Source organism: Diceros bicornis, chromosome 40 (genome assembly GCF_020826845.1).
Source record: "Diceros bicornis minor isolate mBicDic1 chromosome 40, mDicBic1.mat.cur, whole genome shotgun sequence".
NCBI lineage: Eukaryota > Metazoa > Chordata > Mammalia > Perissodactyla > Rhinocerotidae > Diceros > Diceros bicornis.
The window spans coordinates 13,524,465-13,546,591 of record NC_080779.1 but is presented as its reverse complement, the minus strand read 5'-3'; the positions used below and the strand labels follow the sequence as shown (position 1 = coordinate 13,546,591).

General features: G+C 39.5%; 1 protein-coding gene across 2 annotated transcripts in view; it reads right to left on the bottom strand.

Moving 5' to 3' along the window:
* Nucleotides 1-22,127, bottom strand: part of AFF3 (ALF transcription elongation factor 3) — a 526,951-nt gene that overhangs the window by 225,517 nt on the left and 279,307 nt on the right. The gene's annotated exons all lie outside the window — the stretch shown is intronic.

The following is a 22,127-nucleotide window of genomic DNA, read 5'->3' as shown; positions in this document are numbered from 1 at the left end:
TATAACTCTCTTAAATGACCTCAGATGAGGACTGCCAGCTCGACACCTCCAGCATTTGGCAGGCTTTCCACTCTAGTCCTTTCCTTTCTGCAACCAGGAAAATGCCCTGAAGAGCTGGTCTCCACCCTGCAGGCCCTGCCTTCACGTGCACAGACAAGTCAGCCACCTTCCCCAGCTCCTGGGGCGCACAGAGGAGGTACGCCTTCAAGCTGAGTCCTGCCGGGCCTGGGCCTGGCAGCACAGGCTTAGTTTGCACAGCAAGACCAAAGCAGGCCCCAGGGTTACTTTAAAAACACAAAAACAAAAAACCTGGGAAAATTAGTTCCAGCACTGCCAGTGCAAATGGGCAGCCTGCAATGTCCACATGGCCTGGGCCCTGCAGGTCCGACTGTGTCATAAAGACAGGTTTCAGTTGGTTCCTTCCAGGCCTGAGAGCTGAAGGCAGAGCAGTCTCTGAAGCACCACAGCCAGACTGATCACTGCGCCTGCCTCGTGCCCTTTGCCAGGCCTGCCTGGCGCCTCCTCTGCTTGGAGCACACACGCCCTTCCTCTTCCTCTGGTCTCCTCCTCCTCAGCTCTCACCTCCTACAGGTCCATGGCTGTTCCCCACACCTTACACAGCGCCTGGCACTGAGTGAAGCTCGACAAATATTTGTTCAATGAATGAAGGAATGTACCATTGACCCCAGAAAAAGATGATGCCGCGGGTGTCTCAGACAGGCAGTGACTGGGATGGAAGGTGGAGGAACCGAGGGGACCTACAGCAGATGTAGAAAGCAATAGACGTACTCATGTACACATACTCTAACCCGACTCCCCCCAACTCTCAACAATAACTGTCTGGGACAGGACAGGCAGCCTGTCTCTCTCCTACTCCCACCTTCGTCTTCTCTTTCATGTGAATATCAATGTGGTTCATATAGATGCCCATCTGTCTATGTTTCTATGTATCTATCTATATACCTCCACGTCTATCTATCAAGAATGTTGTGTGAGGGCATCTCCGTGTGTACTATAGAGAATATAGAGAAGCCATCTCCATTTAAGCAGTTCCTGCTCAAACATTTCAGTACAAGAATATCTTTCTCAAGTCAGCATTTTGTGGACCTGTAGTTTTTGGGAATTGTTGACAAGGAAATGACTAAAAAATTATATTAAATTCAGTATCACCTTTAAATGAACACACCACATTTAATAATCAGGAAAAAGTGACATTTAGAAAAGTATTAGCTTCTCCTTAGGGTTCGTCTTGAATTTAGTGATGAGAAAAAGAGGCACTGGGAAGAATTCTCATTGGACTCGCACTGATGAAATGGTGAAATGAGTTACAGACTCTACTGGGGCTAACTTCAGACGTCCAGCAGAGACCATGTTAAGAATCTTAAGTCATTCTCAATTCTAATTGCTATAGAAAATCATGTTGATTCATGACTCCCAGGACGTGAAATCTAGATAGGCTTTGGGGCAAGAAAAAGATGATAATGAGGCTCCAAGACTAAACTGACCACACATGCTTAGGGCAATAGGCACTTACCACAGAACTTCACTTTTATTTCCTGCATGAAAGCTCTTTTTTTGTGAGGAAGATCAGCCCTGAGCTAACATCCATGCCAATCCTCTTTTTTTTTTTTTTGCTGAGGAAGACTGGCCCTGAGCTAACATCTATTGCCAATCCTCCTCCTTTTTTCCCCTTTTTCTCCCCAAAGCCCCAGTAGATAGTTGTACATCATAGTTGCACATCCTTCTAGTTGCTGTATGTGGGACGCCGCCTCAGCATGGCCGGATAAGCGGTGCGTCGGTGCGCGCCTGGGATCCGAACCCGGACCGCCAGTAGCGGAGCACGTGCACTTAACCGCTAAGCCACGGGGCCGGCCCCTGAAAGCTCTTTTCATTATTTTTTTGTCTAAACTGCCTACCTTCACAATTAAAAGAATGAAAATAGTAGGAAAGAAAAGATGTTTGGGGTCTGTGTGTATGAATGTGTGTATGAGTGTGTAAGCATTTAGGAGAGGTCCATCCTGGAGAACTTGGCCACTTTCCAATAAGGGAAATATTATAGCTGTATTTTTCTGGCACCTCAGAGCCTTAAATCCCTATTGTGTTATTTTTACTAGGAACTACAAAGTAATTTTTAAAAAATTGAGATAAAATTCACATAATATAAAATTCACCATTTTAACCAAAAATGCACAATTCAGTGGGTTTTAGTTATTCACAATGTTGTGCACCGTCATCCATATCTAATTCTAGAACATTTCTATCATCCCCAAAACAAACCTTGTACCTTCCAATTCCGCTCTTCCCCCAACCCCTGCCAACCACTATCTACTTTCTGTCTCTAAGGATTTGCCTATTCTGGACACTTCATATAAATGGAATCATACAATATGTGGCCTTTTGTGACTGGCTTCTTTAATATTAGCATAATGTTTTCAAGGTTAATCCATGTTGTAGCAAATGTCGGTACTTCATTCTATTTATGGACAAATAATACTTCGTTGTACCACAATTTATCTACTCCGCAGTTGATAAACATTTGGGTTGTTTCAACTTTTTGGCTATTATGGATAATGCTGCTGCAAACATTCATGTACAAGTTTTTGTGTGAACATGGTTTTAATTCTCTTGGATAGATACCTTGGAGTGGAACTGTTGGGTCATATGGTAAATGCATGTTTCACTATTTGAGGAACTGCCAACTGCTTTCCATAACCCCTGCATGATTTTGCATTCCCACTAGCAACATGAGGCTTCCAATTTCTACACAGCACTGCCAATACTTGTTTTGTTTATTTTAGCCACCCTAGTGGTGTGAAGTAGTATCTCACTGTAGTTTTAATCTGCATTTTCCTAATGACTAATGACAGGCTTTTTTTCATGTGCTTATTGGCCATTGTTTATCTTCTTTGGAGAAATGTCTATTCAAATCCTTTGCCCATTTTTTAGCTGAGTTTTTTTTTTTATTGTTGAGTTGCAAGAATTCTTTATATATTCTGGATGATAGACCCTTATTAGATACATGCTTTGCAAATATTTTCTTCCATCCTGTGAGTTGTTGTTTCACCTTCTTGATAGTATCCTCTGAAGCACAAAAGTTTTAAATTTCAGTGAGGTCTAACTTAGCTATTTTTCTTCTCATTGCTTGTGCTTTTCATGTCATATTTAAGAAAAAATTGCCTAACCTAAGGTCATAAAGACTAATACTATGTTTTCTTCTAATATTTTTATAGTTTTGGTTCTAAAATTTAGGTCTTTAATCCATCTAGAGTTAATTTTTGTATATGGTGTGAGGTAACGGTCTGTCTTCATTCTTTTTTTAATTTTATTTATTTATTTATTTATTTTGTGAGGAAGATCAGCCCTGAGCTAACATCTGCCAATCCTTCTCTTTTTGCTGAGGAAGACTGGCCCCGGGCTAACATCTATGCCCATCTTCCTCTACTTTATATAGGACACCGCCACAGCATGCCTGACAAGCGGTGCGTCGGTGTGCGCCCGGGATCTGAGCCGGGGAACCCCGGGCCGCCGCAGCACACTTAACCGCTTGCACCACCGGGCCGGCCCCTCTGTCTTCATTCTTTTGCATGTAGAAATCCAGCTGTCTCAGCATCAATTGTTGAAAAGATTCTTCTTTCCTCACTGAATGGACTTGGCATCCTTGTCGAAGATCAACTGACCACAAAATCATGGGTTTAACTTGGGACTCCAAATTCTATTCCATCCATCTGTATGTCTATCCTTATGTCAGTACCACATTTCCCTGATTACTGTTGCTTTGTAGTAAGTTTTGAAATCAGGAAGTGTGAGTCCTTCAACCTTGTTCTTCTTTTCAAGATTTTTTTTGGTTTCAGAGGCCTCTTGTATTTCCATATGAATTTTAAGATGAGCTTGTCCATTTCTTCAAAAAAGGCAGTTGGAATTCTGATTGCACTAAACCTGTGGATCAATTTGGGGAGTATTGTCATCTGAACAATATTAACTCTTCCAATCCATGAACACAGGATGTCTTTACATTTATTTAGATCCTGAATTTCTTTCAATGTTGTTTTGTAGTTTTCAGTGTACAGGTATTGCACTTCCTTGGTTAACTTTATTCCTAAGTATTTTATTCTTTTGATGCAATTGTAAATGGAATTTTTTTCTTAACTTCATTTTCAGATTATTCATTGTTAGTGTACAGAAATACCTATTTTTGTATACTGATCTTGTCTCCTGCAACTTTGCTGACTCATTTATTAGTTGTAATAGTTTTGTGTGTGGAGTGGGTTCTTCAGGGCTTTCCAGATAGAAGATGATGTTATCAGTGAAAAGAGATAGTTTTACTGCTTCCTTTCCAATCTGGATGTCGTTTAGTTTCTTTTTCTTGCCTAACTGCCCTAGATAGTACTTCTAGTACAACGTTGAACAGCAGCAGTGAGAGCAGACATCCTTGTCTAGTTCCTGATCTTAGGGGGAAAGCTTTCAGTCTCTCACCAGCTGCTGGTTTTCCATAGATAGCCTTTTATAGGTTGAAAAAGTTCACCTCTATTCCTAGTTTACTGAGCATTTTTATCATGAAAAAGTGTTGGATTTTGTCCAACACTTTTTCTGTATCTATTGAGATAATCATGGTTTTTATCATTAATTCTATAGTTATGGTGTACTATATTACTTGATTTTCATCAGTTGAACCAACTTTGAATTCTTGGGATAAATCCCTAAAAAATAATTCTTAAAACACGAGGAAGATGATCAATATGCTTATAGCATCACATACCAGTGTAGTGATTCACATTTTTCATGGAATTTTCACAAAAAAAAAATCCTGGGAAAGTGACCACACAGTTATTATTATTAATCTTCATTTTACAAATGAAGAAATGGGAGCTCAGAAACTTGCCCAAGGATACAACACTGGCAAATGGTGGAGCCGGGTCCAGGACTCAGGTCTTCTCACTTCCAGTCCGTATACTCAGCCACAGATACACAGAGAGTTTCTTTTAATTATACTGAAAAGACAGCCACCGCATCATTATAAGAAAAGGTAAGGAACATGTCTCATTCAAAACTAGAATCCCAACAACTGAAGCACCACTGAAGCAGTTAATGGTCACCTGTTCATAATCCCTTTCTATAAATCATTCCTCTCACTGTAGAAATCGCAGGATTGATCTCCCATCTCCAAACACTCTCAAAGCACACTTGAGCTACTGTCTCGTTTTTCTGCTCCCTTTTATAGCAAAACTCCTTGGAACAGCTATCTATACTCTCTGCCTCAACTTCCCCTCCTCAGTCTCCCAATTCCAGTCACACGGAGCTGACATTGCTCTGGCATTCCCGGTGCCGAGTCTCAGTCTCCATCTCACTGGACCGCTCAGCACTCTTCGTTTCAGTTGACAATTCTCTCCTTCACAAATCACTCTGCACCTGGCCACTGAATCACCTTGTCTTAGCTCACTTTCTTTCTCAACAACCTCTCCTTCCCAGTTCCCTTTGCAAGAAGACTGTGTGACCCAGGGCTCAGCCCTACAACCACTTCTCTTTTCCAAATATACTTAAGCTTTAGGTGATCTCATCCCAGCCATATTTATCCTGCTAACCTACATCTTTCCCCTGACTTCCAAACTTGTGTAGCTAACTGCCTCCCACTTAGATATCTGAATAGCACCTCCCATTTAATACACTGGAAACCAAGCTCTTGATTTCCACCTCTTTTTCCAGTCTTCTCAATCTTGGTTAACGGCAATTTCATTCTTCCAGTTGTTCAGATCAAAACCTTAGAGTCATCTTGATTCTTCTTTCCCTCACACGGAACATTCAGTCTATTAGCAAATCCTGTCAGCTCAACCTTCAAAAGGTATCCTGAATCCAATCACTTGTAACCTCCACTGCTACCATCCTGGTACAAGCCACTGTCATTTCTCGTTTGACTTTTACTAAGGTCTCTTGCTTCCACCCCTGTCCCCTGACAAGTCTCTTCTCCACACATCAGCCAGAGTGATGATAACCACTACACTCTGGAAACAGATCAGAGTGAGCTTTTAAAAACACACAACCGATCACGTCACTCCTCTGCCGAAAACCTTCCAGTGGCTCCCTATCTTATGGAGAATGAAAACCAAGGTCCTTACAATAGCTTATAAGGTCCTATATGTTGTGGCCTCTGGTTCCCTTGATGACTCAATTCTCATTACTCTCTCTTGCTTATTCTGCTCTAGCTATAATGGCCTCCTTGCTGTTTCTCCATACAAGCCCAAGAAGCTCCTGCCTCAGGACCTTTGGACTTGCTGTTCCCTTAGCCTGTCCACTGTACTCCATGACAGCAATACCACTCCCTCCCTCATTTGTTAGGTCTCTGCTCAACTGTCACTTCAAGGGAGAGGCCTTCCCTGCCCGCTCTATCTCTTAAATAACACTTGCCCAGTCACTCTGTCCTCTCACCCTGCCTTATTTTCCTTCCTAGCACTTATGACCTCATGACATTTATAAATTTATTGGCTTATTTGTTTCTTGTCTCCCTCCATTAATATGTAAACTTCATGAGAACAGAGAACTTTCTCTGTTTAGTTCATTGCTCTATCGCAGAGCAAGGGTCAGTAACCAATGGCCTCCAGACCAAAGTGGCCTGTCAACTCTTGCAAATAAAGTTTTATTGGGACCTGGCTATACCCATTCAGTCACTATAGTTCTCTTTGGCTGCTCTAGTGCTACATAAGCAGTTGTAACAGAGACTGTAGGACTCACAAAGCCCAAAATATTGAGACCTGGCCCTTTATGGAAAAAGTCTGCTGACTCCTGTTCTGAGGCCCAGAAGTCCATGCTGGCATATGGCAGAGGCACTGAACACACTTGTTCAATGAATGAATGAATGGGAAAAAGAAAGAAACAAAGCAGTGGGGTTAAGAAATATCATATCAAGAGGGCATTTGCATTTGCTATTAGATTAACCAAGTACAGCAAAATATAAATAGAGTGATTTGAAATTAATGAAACCCAAATATATATAAAAGATATTTTGTAATTCTGTTTTTGGTATATTCGGAATAGAATGTATTTTCTTTGATGTGATGTGAGAGAAACGCTGAGACGAATACCACTAGCCTATGTGCCATTTACGCTCATGTAGAACTTTATTATCTGGGAGACATCAGTCCAAATAAACATGTACACCAAAAATTACTGCTTCAGAAACCTGAAAGGAAAGGTTTTTTTCTTTTCCTTCTTTAAATTATTCTGGCCCATGTTTTGATTTTCAATTTCCCCTTAGGCATGAAGACAGTCTTCTTTTGGATTCAGAGTCCTCACATCGTAATAACCGTAAACAGAGTGCACTGGAAAGGCTTAACGTTGACGCTACCAAAAGCCCTGTAGCCCAAACATCTGTAAATGCTGGGGAAATTTATAAAATAAAGAAACAGGATTCCAGGTTTATGATGTTATCTTTTTTAAAGGCATTAATTCTGTCAGCACGAGAGAGAGAGAGAGAGAGAGAGGAAGGAATAGAACCCAAAAAGTAAAAGGTCAGCCTTAGAATTTTATGAGAGCACCAGGTCCCCACTGAACCTTTAGGGGACACACTGCCTGAGCTGTGACCTTTGCTGTCGCCGTAAGATGAGGGGCCTACACTGACCCTACACAGGTTTTTCGCAGTAACCCATTTGAAACTGCTCCTGAAACTTTTTAAACCTTGACCTGCAACACTGGTTCTCAAGAGATCCGGCCCAGAAAGCCTTTGCTCAGTTCCTTCTGTGCTTCACTTGAGTGCAGCATCAAAGGCTCCGGTCTCCCGACACCTGACCGTTCAAACTGGCCGTTAGGTTTGTGGACGAATACCCTCCACCCCCCCCAATCCCCGAGCGCTCATGGCAAATTCAGAAACAAGACTTCTTGAGGTAACGTGAGCGTTCCGAAGCCCCATAATAAGACTCAAAATATTTTAAACTAATGACATTTAGATATCCAGAAGCAAAAATGACATAAACGCTTATTTTGGCCTGTGAGTGTGTGGAGGATCTGTTTTCTTAAGTTTGAATGTTTTCCAGACGAACCATTTTCAACATCCAAAAGCCTGTTTTGCCTTGCTGTTTTAGACAAGTTCCTGGAGTTTCAGGGAGTTAAACGGGGTGCAAAGACGGTGAATGGCTGCTTGGAACCTTGAGTCCAGGTAGGCCTTCTCTTTTATTGTTATCTCTTTTGCAGAAGATAGTGGTGGATAAAATCCATCACTCACAGAAGGAAGATAAATGAGCAGAGATTTAAATGAGAAAATGTCGCTATTTATCCAACTTCAAAATGGCAATAAAGCTTCTGCTCCATCTCAAAGTTCGATAATTGTCATGTGTTGCCAACCCCCACCTCTCTAATATTTTTTAATATCTTCCTCAAAATTTGAGGGATGCAAATTCCCTCCATCAACCATGGAGATTCTGAAAAGCTGTTGCATACCACTTCCTTCTCTGAAACCCATGTGCTCTGCAGGGGCCTGTGTGTTGTCAGTGCCCAGGGACTCTGGGTAGACAATGCAAAAGGGGAAGGTATAAATGTAAACTCAGCCGGTTTTGTGCCAGTAGCCACGCTGCCCTGCAACATGAGAGAACTCACCCTATCTCAGGACGGGTAACTCAGGCCTCTCTCTTGAGGGCACTTGGTATCTACTGACGAAAGACAGCAAAGGATTAAACCACATAGAAGGATTTCTTACATTGTCCTAAGGACTAAATTAAGCTTGGTCACTGACAAAATACCTGTTCTTTCCCAACCAAACCACCTCTTTGCTCAAACTGTCTGTAACAAATCATTTGGCCTGACTGTCTTTCTAGAATCCAGGGACACTTTGCAATGTGGAGGCTGTCATTTGCAGAAACTTCCAGAAAAGGAAAGAATGGTTAAAAGACTACCCTGAAGATATAAAACCTGCCACTTTTCTAAGATATTCATTCTATTCTTGCTTGGATAGTACAAGACAGGGCCCTTGTGGAAAGCGAAAGTAATTCAAGAGGGTTTCCATGTCTGATCAGGGCAGTAAATCAACACTCTCTTTTGAGCACCTACTATGTGCTTAGCACAGATATCGTACTTTGTCAGTCATAGGTCATTCATTGCAAGTACCTTTGGAAGCTGCATTAACTCTGATGGAAAATCTCTTTTTTTTTTGCTGAGGAAGATCCCCCCTGAGCTAACATCTGTCGTTAATCTTCCTCTTTTTGCTTGACAAAGATTCGCTGTGAACTAACATCTGTGGCCAATCTTCCTCTATTTTGTATGAGGGTCACAGCCACAGCATGGCTGACGAGTGGTGCAGGTCCATGCCTGGGATCTAAACCTGACAACCTGGGCCACCAAAGCAGAGCGTGCCGAACTTCACCACCACGCCACCGGGCCGGCCCCAAGGAAAACCTACTTTGAAGGTGCACCCAGTGTTCCCCAATAGACTCAAAGAAAACCCTCAAGGTAACCTCCACAGATGCCTTGCTGAGAAGCATGGATTGTTCACCAGCTCTCTGGCCTGAATGATTAGCAAGGGGTTTACTTAAGCCCCAGACTCCTCAGGGAATCTGATCTGCTCCAGAGAATCTGGAGACAGTATCTGTTGATCAGAACCAGGCCCACACAGCTTGGAGTTCCCAGGACTTTGTCCTCTTGGATACTTGCCTGCCTGGAAATAAGACTTTGGCGAGCTGCCACAGGTCTACAGTCTCCAGACACCTTGGGGATGGTCTGGGGTCATTCCTTGGCTTCTCAGTGTGTGTGTGTGTCAGTGTAGTAACACCCTGTCAAACCTCTGCAGGCTCCAAATCTGATAGAGTGCAGTGGTCACACAAAGGGCCTGGGGTACACACCACAGAACAGAGAAGACAGACGCGAGGCCGACAGGGGCCAGGAGCAGACTCGGAGCAAAGGATGAACCAAAGGCAAACGGGCTGGCAAACAAAACTGCATATACCAGGAAATTCTTTTAGGACATCTTACATGTTAGTATAATAGACTAGTACAAAGCTTTGTACAGTATTAAGACATTCTATTTCTCAGCTTTAAAATCTTAGGCTGTCAGCATGTGGGGAACAAGCTCTACACGGCATTAAACACAAGAGCAATTTTCTTTTATTGAATAATGTGGACTTCAATTCTCTTAGCCACTTTTTATTTCAGGATTTGAAGTAAGAATATACCAAATGTAATTATACTGGCCTAAAATTTAGTCCATACTCTTTCAATTACCTTTAGAGGCTGTTTTAGTCATGAGTACATCCTAAGTGATTAGAGTTTAAAAATTCAGAATAACTCGATAAGTATGTTCTCCATACTCTCTTTTGAGTGTTTCCTCATTCCTTAACTTTAGCTCTGACATTATCTATTGAGGGAATCTTAACTGCAGTTTCTTAAACTGTTTGTATCCTGTTTAGCATTTCTGCACTGAGGAGATGTTGGGACCCTCTGAGGTTTATTCTCTTTATCCTCATTTACATTCCTGCTTGTGTCCCAGCAGCCAAGAGGATACAGAACTGGAACGAAGCGGAAAGAGTCCGAGTTATTGCAGGTCAGCCTGAATTGGTTTCTGTTCCTAATCAAACTCTGGCTAAATCATTCCCAGTTCTAATCTATGTGGACCTCTGTAAGAGGAAGAGAGTAAAATAGAGATGAGAGAGTTACAGTGATAGAGTGTATGAGTAATGAAATTATATATCACTACCTTAGTACCACACTCTCACTAAGCAGCCATTTCTAAATCTAAAATAATGGCACAGAGGTGGAATCCACCTGCCTTTAAAAGGACAGCAACAGTCCAAAAATTATATCCGAACCTCCAACAATTACCTGTAAAGGTTACAACTACTATAGATAGGAAGACCAGCTTAGAAAGAATAAAACTTGACTCTCTCCTTATCCCTTTTCTCTCTTTACAACTGAATCTTATCAGAAGTTCTATAAGGGAAATAAGAGGGGGACATTTTATTTCACTGCAGGTTTCTGGTAGTTATTTAAAATAAAAGTTCTCAAAAATGTGGTAGATGAAAGGTTTTTCTGCTGTCTCTTCTTCCGCTGAATATGTGGAAAAGTTCAGAACTCTTCAGAAAACTTCCAACTCTTTCCATATACTCAAGAAATTCAGGGAGTTGGAGTCAGGATAAACTTTTAAGTTATTTAAGAACTTGAGTTCACCTAGTGCAATATGTCCCCTTTACATATTCTCTGCACTCCATTCCACATATAGCCATTGAGTGGCTACTCTGAGCCTCCTCTGTCATTTGATACTCATCCAGCACAATGCCTAGTGTGGTATGCACGAAGGTGAAGAGTGTGGGCTCCATAATCTGAATGGTAGAGTTTGAATCCTAGCTCTGCCACTTTTGCAGTGTGCCCTTTGCCCTCAGGTCCAGTTTCCTCATCTGTAAATGGGGACTGACAATAGTACTTGACTCACGGGGCCAATGAGAGGCTCAAATGAGATATTAGCATAAAGCCACCATTAGTACTCTAGCTCCTTGTATTACATAAATATAAATTATAAAAATTGTAGTTGTGGCTATTGAAATTATTAGTAAAGATTAAAGTAGGTTGAACTCATTATTAAAGATTAAAGTAGTCATAAAGTGAAGGATATAATATTGGATATTCGGATAAAAAATAATGTTTCATCTTCAAAATGACAAATGTTTAAGAAATAAAATCAAGATCTCCCACATTCTGTTTCTTAGTCTTGTATGATACAGAGTGTAACTCAGCAACGTGGTGAGAAATCAGGCAGGTATCTTTGACTCTGCCCACAAGTGAGGGGTGCAGGAGCCAGTAAATAGAACCAATACTGGAAATCATTTGTGGTTTTTATGTCAGACTGCTATAAAGTAAGATAGTAAAACTATAAACGATAACTTCAAATTAATCCTTTTACGCCAGCTCACTATAAAACATTTAGAGGATTCGGGCTGGTTTAGTGATAGATTCAATGTGCCATGGAGTTTTGTCCTCTTCCATACTTTTAGCTCCAATGTCTGGATTCCCACCACACCATCTGTTCCTGACACTTGGTCTCATTAGCACGACTATTTTTATTGAGACACACAGCAATGCTTCTCATACCATCTTAGCTAAGCATTATTTATTGTATCTATATGTACAACAATATTAACACAGTCAAGCACCAGGATCGGGACTTGAGGGCATCATTAAAATGAGCCAGTGTTCAGCGAGAGATTTAATGATGGATTTAATAGTGTTAAATGGGAAAAAATGCCCTTGGCCTTTACATTCTCATTTAAAAACATATAAAAGAGCAGTAATTCAGGCAGTTATACTTCTCTCAAAGATTTTGCTCTAAATCACAGATGGCAATGGGAGGCCTTGGCTGTGTGCTGGCTCACACCCACTCACTCTGACCGAAGCCAGAAGGGCCTCCTTGGGTCATAATTAGCAAACTGCCTGCAAACTCAACTCTTTAAATCAGAGGCCAGCGAGTACCAGGCTGAAGCACAGAAGGCAGGAAACGAGCAAGAGCGGTGATCTAGGTATTCTCTGGAGGCTGCCTTCTCAGGACAGCTGCAACCCCCACATTTCAACCTCCTTACCGGGTACCGCACCTGCACTCATGCAGTGTGGAGCAGTGTACTTTGCTTTCTAAGAAAGCCTCACAATTTGGCTCTTTGGTTTACAGGGCTTCAAGGCAACATGCTTCCCCCAACCAACTCCTGCCTGCCCCTCACCCCTTGCCACAGACAGGTCATAAATTTCTGTTTCGGAAACACATCATTTAGCCAACTAATTATAAATTCCCTATGATGTATATCCTGGAGAGCTCTGATCAGGGGCTGCTGGTCTGAAAGTCTAAACATTTCTGATTAGAGATCATTAGGCTGGGTTTCAAATTTTGATGAGACGGTTTTGGCAGGGCAGAAAACAAAAATCCTAGATTTTACTCAAAAGGCTTGGCTTTGACTCTGCTCGGTCATGTACCAGCTCTGTGATCTAGGGCTAGCCATCCTTTGAGTCTGTTCTTTCATCTGTAAAATGCCTCCTAGAGTGGGTATGATACTTCTCATAATTGTTGAGGACTCAGACTGAGATAGGCAGGAAGCTAGATATGAGCTGGGAGCAAGGTCACTCCACCAGGTGCAGCGTCCTAATTACCGGGCAGTGGCTCTTCGGACATGCAGCACTCCCCTGACCCTGACGGAGAGTAGCCCCAAGCTTCCTTATACCCTCATTTGCGTTGTGGTTTTGACCCCCCTTGCGGGGGATCACTGCCATGACAGTTCTGGAGATGCCTATGTAAGGAAAAAATCCGCCTCTTCCGACGTGTGGGTGGAGACAATGTCCCGATTGGTCCACCTTCCAAGACCCTCACCTGCCCCTGGGACCTCATCCTCCACAGCCACCGACCACCACAACTTTGAGGCAGTTGCTCACCTCGAGCCTGCCCGCCCCTCCCCTTGGGGGTGTACTTCCGCTTTGCTAACAAATCCTCCTCTGTCAAAACTTCTGTTGTATGTCCACTCTCAAATTCCTTTGTGTCTGTGGATCAAGAACCTGGGACCCTGTCACACCGATCTGACCAGTGCCGGTGACAAGACCACTGGCATTTTCTTTTCTAGAGACCCTAGAAATCATGAAAATGTGACCACAATGACAATATGGCTGCCCTTTCTCGGCACTTCCATCAGGCCTCTCTGGATAGCAGTTGGAATTAACATGCAGTGGGTAGCAGCCATGCCTCTTCTTGCCTCCAGCACAAGGAGAGACTTTCATTTTGGAAAGGCTGAAAATGAGCACTGAGAATAGATCATGTAGGAGAAGCTGGCTGGGGTACTGCCCAAGGACTCAGGCTGCTTCCATGGGAAAGTTACACTGCTGAGTCCTTCCCACACTTTTTAAAGTCTTGTCAGGAAAAATAAACATCAGTGGCAGAAGCACAAGCTCTGCAAATTAAAATATAGCTACCAAATGATCTTCTTTGCATTTTAAAGCAAATTACAGAATCATTCAACTAATTTCAACAATGAAAGGAATGTAGATCCAGTCAAAATTACACATGCATGGACACTGGTGAGGATACTTAAAATTAGATTCTTGGTGGCAGCTCCTGCAAAAATAAATGCAAAGTGATTGCTCATCAGAAAATACATACGTTCCTATGCGAAACTCTCTTGCCTGTGATAAATTCTTCTAACAAAATGACTACTCAAGCATTTACCAACCTGCTTTAGAAATACTGCAAGCTAATGTTTCTTGTCCAAAAATGTGTATACAGCACAGATCAGGGAAGAAACACGACAGCAACATCACAGTCTTGAACTGTCTGAAAAGCCTACACAGTAAATGAAGTGCCACAACAACTGCCTGAAACAGGACTAACAACCAGGTAAATGTGGTAACTATAATGTCTAAAGGTAGCACCCAAAATAAAACAACTAAAAATTTACTAATAAAACTACCACATGCTTTTCAATATCTAGACACAATGGGCCTAATGCTTTGGAATTTTTGAATGAAACGCACTAAATAGAAACTTCTGTGAATGAACGAGAGATCTAAGATTTGCTTCTCCCTGATAAAGGAACTCTGAGAAATATTCATGCATCTGAGGATAAAATATTACCTTTATTTAGCATTGTTTGCTTTTACAATTTTACTATCAATCTCCACTAAGTGGCTACCAAATTCTATAGTGTTTTTCAACCAAGGACCATGTCTGGAGACATTTTTGGTTGTCACAATTGAGGGGGTGCTACTGGCATCTAGTGGGTAGAGGCCAGGGGTGCTGCTAAATATCCTACAATGCACAGGAAAGTCCCCCACAACAAAGAATTGTCTGGCCCAGAAAGTCAACAGTGCCAAGGCTGAGAAATCCTGATGAACATACAACCCAGCAATTCTATTCCTAGGTATTTACCCAAGATAAATGAAAACACACGTCCACCAATTAAGAGCCACAAATGAATGGACACGAATGAACAGCCAGGTGAAGAGATACATAGGGTGAGGTCCAGAAGATCCTGAGCACAGGAGCTTCTGTCCCTCTAGAGTTTAGGGTGCACTACTCTCTCAGCACATAGATGGGTTCTTGTTCACCAACCCGGAAGCTCTCCAAACCCCATCCTTTCAGGTTTTTATGGAGGCTTCATTACATAGGCATGATTGATTAAATCATTGGCCATTGGAGGTTAATTCAACCTTTAACCCCTCTCCTCTCCCTGGTGGTCAGGAGGTAGGGCTGGAAGTTCCAACCCTCTAATCACATGGTTGGTTCTCCTGTGGTACATCCTTGCCTTATCCATTATCTTAGGAGGAAAGTATTTGTTCCTTTATCATTAAGTATAATGCTGCTACAGGCTTTTTGAGGTTGCCCTTTATCAAGCTGAAGAAGTTCTCTTAATTCCCAGTTTGCTGAGAGTTAATATATATTCAATTTTGTCCAATGCTTTTTCTGCATCTATTGAAATAATATGGTTTTCTCCTTTATCTGTTAATATGGAAAATTACATCAATTGATTTCCCTATGTTAAACCTTTCTTGCATTCCTGGGATAATTTACTTGGTCATGGTAAGACCTTTCTTATATATTTCTGGATTTGAGTTGCTAAATTTCGTGAAGGACTTTTGAATCTATATAAATGAAGGATGCTAGTCTACAGTTTTCTTTGTCTAGTTCTGGTATCAGGCTCATGCTGGCCTCACAAAAGTTTGGGAAGTGTTTCCTCCTCTTTTGTTTTCTGAATAATATTGTACATGATTAATATTATTTCTTCCTTAAAGAAAATTTGTAAGTGAAGCCTGGAGTTTTCTTTGGGGGAATTATAAATTCAACTTCTTTACCACGGATAGAACTATGCTGATTTCTAATTATTCTGGTGTCTGACTTGGTAATTTTTATTTTCAAATAAATTTGTACATCTCATCTGAGTTGTTAAATCTATCAGCATAAAGTGGCTCATCATAGCCTCTTACTATTCTTTTAATGTCTGTAAGATCTGTGGTGATTTCCCATCTTTCACTGCTGATATTGATAACTTGTGTTTTCTCTTTTTCTTATTAGCTCACGTAGAACTTTATTAATTTTATTGACCTTTTCAAGGAAGCAGCTTTAGATTTCATAAATTTTCTCTAAGTTCATTTCCTATTTAAATGAGTTCTGCTCTCATCTTTATCACTTCCTTCTACTTCCTTCTGTTTTAATTTGCTCTCTGCACTCTAAATTCTTAAAGTGGAAACTTACACACCTGATTTTCAACCTTTCTTCTTTTCTAATATAAAGAATGAAAGCTATAAAATTTCCTCTAACACTGCTCTAGCTGCATTCCACAGGTTTTTATATGTTACATCTTCATTAGATTCAACATACATTCTAATTTCTCTTATGATTTTTTCTTTGATCCATGGGTTATTTAGAAATGTGTTGCTTAATATTGTAACATTTGGGAATTTTCCAGATACCTTTTTTTTGATTTCTAAATTAATTTTGTTTTAGCCAGAGAACATTATTCAGTGCCTCCAAATTTATTGCGATTTGTTTTATAAACTACTATACAGCCTACTTTACCAAATGCTCCACGTGCGTTAACAAAGACCATTGGGCGTAGAACTGCTGGGTCTAGTATTCTATAAGGTTAACCCATAAATAATCTTCTATAGTCCTTCTACAATCCTACTAATTTTCTATCTACTTTTTCTATCAAGCAATGAGAAAAGAGTGCTGAAATTTCCAACTAAAATTGTGAATGTGTCAATTTCTCCTGGCAAGTCTACTAATTTTTGCTAATGCTTTTTATTAAATGTATACATACATAAGAATATTATGCACTTTTGATTACTTATTCTACAATTTTTATCATTTTAAAATATACCACTACATCCCTGGCAATACTATTTGTCCTGAATTCTACTTTGGCTGGTACTAATATAGCCCCTCAACCTTTCTTTAGATTAATACTTGTATATATTTTTCACCCTTTTACTTTACCTATTTCTCTTTATATTTAAAGCATGTAGACAGCATGTAGCTGATTTTTGCTTTTATTATATCCACTCTAACAATCTTGGTCTTTTAATTAGAGCATTTAGACCATTTCATTTTGGTCTATTTCTAAAAGAAAATAGTTTTCATTTTCTTTGAATAAATAACCAGAAGTGGAATTGTTGGATCATATGATAGTTCTATTTTTAATTTTTTGAGGAACATCTGTATTGTTTCCTATAGTGGCTGCACCAATTTACATTCCCACCAACAGTGCACTAGGGTTCCCTGTCCTCCACATCCTCACCAACACTTGTTATTTCTTGTCTTTTTTAATAATAGCCATTCTAACAAGTGTGTATTGGTAACTGTTTTAACTTTTTTTCTTTCTTCAAAGATTGATGAAATTTGTTACTTGTGGATCAGGTTTACCCTTACAAGTCTCAATTTTAAACTTTGTTAGGGTGGGCCCAAAGCGGCCTTTACTCTGGGGATATTTTAGTCTTATTACTAAGGCATGAGTCTTCTTGTGTCTCTACTTAATGTTCTGGTTTTTTAATGAGATTTCTCCATTATGGCTTGTGAGAATTCAAATGCACCTCTGCCCTATGTGAGCTCTGGGAATTGTTCAGTTTATAGCTCCATGGAAATTTTTATTTGCATGGCCTTGTGGAGTTTCACATTACGTATGCAAGGATTAGTATTCAGCCAAAGGCTCAAGGGGCTCCCTATGCAGATTTCTGGAACTCTTTCTCTGAATGCCTCCACTTTGTACTCTGCCTTGCAAATTCCAGCTTCCTAGGTGTCTCCAAACACTGTTCTCTTTCCCCTTTTCTCAGTGAGACCTCTAGGTTCTGCTTGAAGCTACCTCTCTGCACTGCAGTCTGGAAAGCACCTCTGAGTATAAATCTGAAGTGACTGTGGAAGTCACCTAATTTATTCTCCTTCTTATAAGATCACAATTCTGTACTGACTGTTTCCCAGTGTCCGAAAATAGTTATTTCACATATTTTGTGCAGTTTTCTATTTGTTTATGGCAGAAGGACAAATTCTATGCCATTTATTACTTCATCAGAAGAGTCAAGAGTAATCATTAAAAAATACAAACCTGTTGATGTCACTCTCTAGCTTAAAATCTTTCAAAGCTGACTATATAATTTATTGTCTATATTGCGATATTTCTGAAGTGCTAAAATGCTATTTAGAAGGGAAACTGTGATAATAGACATAAAGCAGGAGGATCACAGGAAAAGCTGGACCTCTGCCATTGTCATACATCTTGACTTACCTTCTAGGCTCTCATTACATTCCCCTCATCATTTTCCACCAAATTTTATTCCTTAAGCTTTAATATCTCTACATGGCTCTTTCCTTTGCTTGTCTCCTCTCTTGTCCATCTAGTAAATTCCTCTCATTCCCTTCAGGTGGTTGAAACGTTATCTTCCTCCACATCTATATAGTGCTTTGTAACTCATTTGGCACGTACGTCATGGTATTGTATTAATTTGTTTACACGTTGCCTCCTCTTATAAACCAGGTTTTTGAGGAAGTGAGTGCAAAATCAAGAAATATGTTTTAGAAAAATCAATCCAGAAGCAATATTTGTGAGCAAATGGATAAAGAATAAGTGATAGAGGCAACTTAGGAGATTGTTCAATATCTATAGTCTTATTTAATATCAACTTTTAAAGCTAGAGAAGCCCAAAGGCCTCTTAACACCAAATCATCCTACTTCTTCTTCTTAGACTCTCAACCACAGTCAAAATCTATTCAGAAAATCAGAATTTTAAAATGTGAAAATCTCAGTATAGAAGTTACCTGCATTTTATGATCTAAGCAAACCTGCCAAAGTTGGGTGAGTTTCAATGTTGGGAAAATATTTGCAATTTCCCCACTGAACTGTATTTAATAACCTACTGTAGTACCCATTGCAACTGACATATATGAACACATTGTGCTCACAATCACATTATTTGATACAAAACCCTACAATTTAACATTGTGTCATAATTTTTTGTTTTCCTTTTAAGAAAAAATATTTTAATTCAAAAAGTTTCCTTTTGGGACAAATACATAAAATAAAAGTTTTCAAGACACTGGACGTTAGGCAACTAATGACAGATTCCTGGGAGATGGAAAACAAATGAGGTGAGCTGTGTGCTCGCTCCAGCTTACTGCATTAAGAGAGTTTCCAGGCTATGGTACAGAGAGGAGAGCTGTGTGCTCAGTCCAGCTTACTGCATTAAGAGAGTTTCCAGGCTATGGTACAGAGAGCTGAGCTGTGTGCTCGCTCCAGCTTACTGCATTAAAAGAGTTTCCAGGCTATGGTACAGAGAAGAGAACCCAGGTAGAGCCCAGTGGACACCCTGAGCTGAGAGTCTGGGAGAACAAGTTGACTAGAATTTGCAGGACTGAGTGCCAGAGAGGAGACTGCTGCACAGAAAGAATCCTGGAGATCTGCAGAAGGTCCCCCTTGAGTATTCAGTGGAGTCCCGAGTAGCACAAGTGTGTGAGGAAACAACCCTAGGCTGGGGAAAGAATCATCTGAAAGGATTATAAAGAAAACACCAGGTGCTCACACAAAGCCAGAAACAGTCATTGTTTTCACTAGCTAGAGTGGAAAATCTCATAATTAATGGGGCATTGAATACAGCACTCAAAAGAATCTTGCCTCAGTAGTGGGCAATAATTAGCTCTAGACTAAATGCTGCTCTGTTCTCGCCTAACAAATTGTAAAAACAAGACCCAAAATGATCAAATTGTTTCCAAGTAACTTAACCTCAGAACAAAGCTCAAAAAGATTTACAGAAATACAAAAAGGCAGAAAACTTTCACTGTCTGACAACCAACCAAAGAGTACCAGACCTGCAAAGAAGCAAGAAAATGCAACCTATAGTGAAGAGAACAACAATCAAAACCAATTCAGGACGGGCACAGATGTTAAAATTAGCATAAAAAGATATTAAACATTATAATTGTAAACTATATATCCAAAAAGTTAAGAAGAGACATAGAAGATATACAGAAGACCCAAATCAAACTTCTAGAGATGAAAACTACAATGTGTAAGATCAAAATATATGCTGAATGCAATTAATGGCAGAATAAGGATTGTAAAAGAAAAGCCTAGTGAACATGAAGATATAGCAATAGAAACCATACAAAATGAAACACAGAGAGAAAAAAAGCAAAAAAAAAAAAAAAATCAAAGAAGTATCAATGAAGTGTAGAATAACTGCATGTGTGTCCTAATGTACATGAAATTGGAGTTCCTAAAGAAGAAAAAGGGGAGGGGAGAAAATATGTTTGAAGAAATAGTGAAAGAGAAAAATTCAAATTTGATGAAAATTATAAATCCATAGATTCAAAAAACTCAATGAACTCTAAGCATGGGAAACACGAAGAAAGCTATGTGAGGACACAGTATAATCAAATTGCTCAAAATCAGTGATAAAGAGAAAATATTAAAAGCAGTCAGAGTAAAATGAAATGAAGATAAGATATGGATTACCACAGATTTCTTGTTGGAAACAACGCAAGCGAGAAGACATGGAGCAACATCTTTAAAGTATGGAAAGAAAATAAATACCAACCCAGTAATATATAACCAGCAAAAATATCTGTGAAAAGCTAAAGTAAAATAAAGACATTTACAGATATACAAAACTGAAAGAATTCATAACCAGCTGATCTGCACAATAAGAAATGTTAAAGGAAGTCCTGTAGGCAGAAGGAAAATGATAACAGATAGAAATATGAATATATACAAATGAGTAAAGAGAAATGGAAACAGTAACTACAGAGGTAAACATATATTTTATTATTTACATGTGTTTAAAATATAATTGGTTGTTTAAACAAAAATAATAATTTATGTGGAGTTTATAACATATCCAAGTAAAACGTATGACAACAATTGCACAAAGGTGGCTGGCAGGGAGAAATGCAAGTCTCCTATTGCAAAGTTCTCATACCATATGTGAAGTGGTATAATACCACTGGAAAGTAGACTGTGATAAGTTAAAGATGTCTACTATAAAACCCTACAGCAACCACTAACGTAAGAAAACAAAGAGTTATAGTTGATAAAACGACAATAAGATAAAATGGAATAATGAAATAATTAATACAAAAGAAGGCAGAAAAAAAGGGAAAACAAAGAAAGGATGAATAGAAAACAGCAATACAATAGACTTAATTCTAACCATATCAATAATCACATTAAATGTAAACATTCTTAAATCCCAACTAAAAGAAATGGTGACAGTGCCTAAGAAATCAAGCCCCAACTATATGTTGCTTATAAGAAACACACTTTAAATACAAAAAAACAAATAGATTAAAACAAAATGATAGAAATAGATATTACATGTTAACATTAATCACAAGAAAGCCAGAGTGGCTATATTAATATCAAAGTCTATCTCAGTGCAATGAGGGATACAGAGGGCTACATCAGAATGTTCAAGGAGTCAATCCATCAAGAGGACATTACAATCTAAACGTTTACACGCCTAATAACAGAGTTTCAAAATGTCTGAAGCAAAAATTGATACAAAGGCGAGGAGAAATAGACAAACCCACAATTATAGCCAGATTTCAATAGCCCTCCCTTAGTAATTGAAAGAATAAGTAGAAAGAAAATCAGAATGCAGCCTTGAATAACACTACATAGAAAATCCAGTGGAATCTATACAAAAGTTACTGAAATTATTAGTTTCACAGTGTTGCAGGATATAAGATCAAAAAACAAAAATCAATTGTATACCTATATGCTATCAACTAATAAATAGAAATTGAAATTAAAAAACAAATGCCATGTACCGTATCAAAAATATGAAATACTTTTAGGGATAAATCTGACAAAAGATGTTCAAGTTCTGTACACCAAAAACTTTAAAACATTGTAGGGAGAAATTAAAGGAGATTTAAATAAATGGAGATATATACTGTGCTCACGGTTTGGAAGAACCAATATTGTTAAGATGTCAATTCTCTCCAAATTGATCTATAGATTCAATACAACCTCAATAAAAATCCCAGCAGACACTTTTTTTTTGTAGAAACTGACAAGTTGATTCTAAAATTCACATGGAAATGCAAAGGTGTTAAAATAACCAAAACAACTTTGAAAAACAAGGAAAAAATTAGAGAACTAACCTTACCTCGTAGAAGTTCTTATTCTAGAGCTACAGTGATCAAG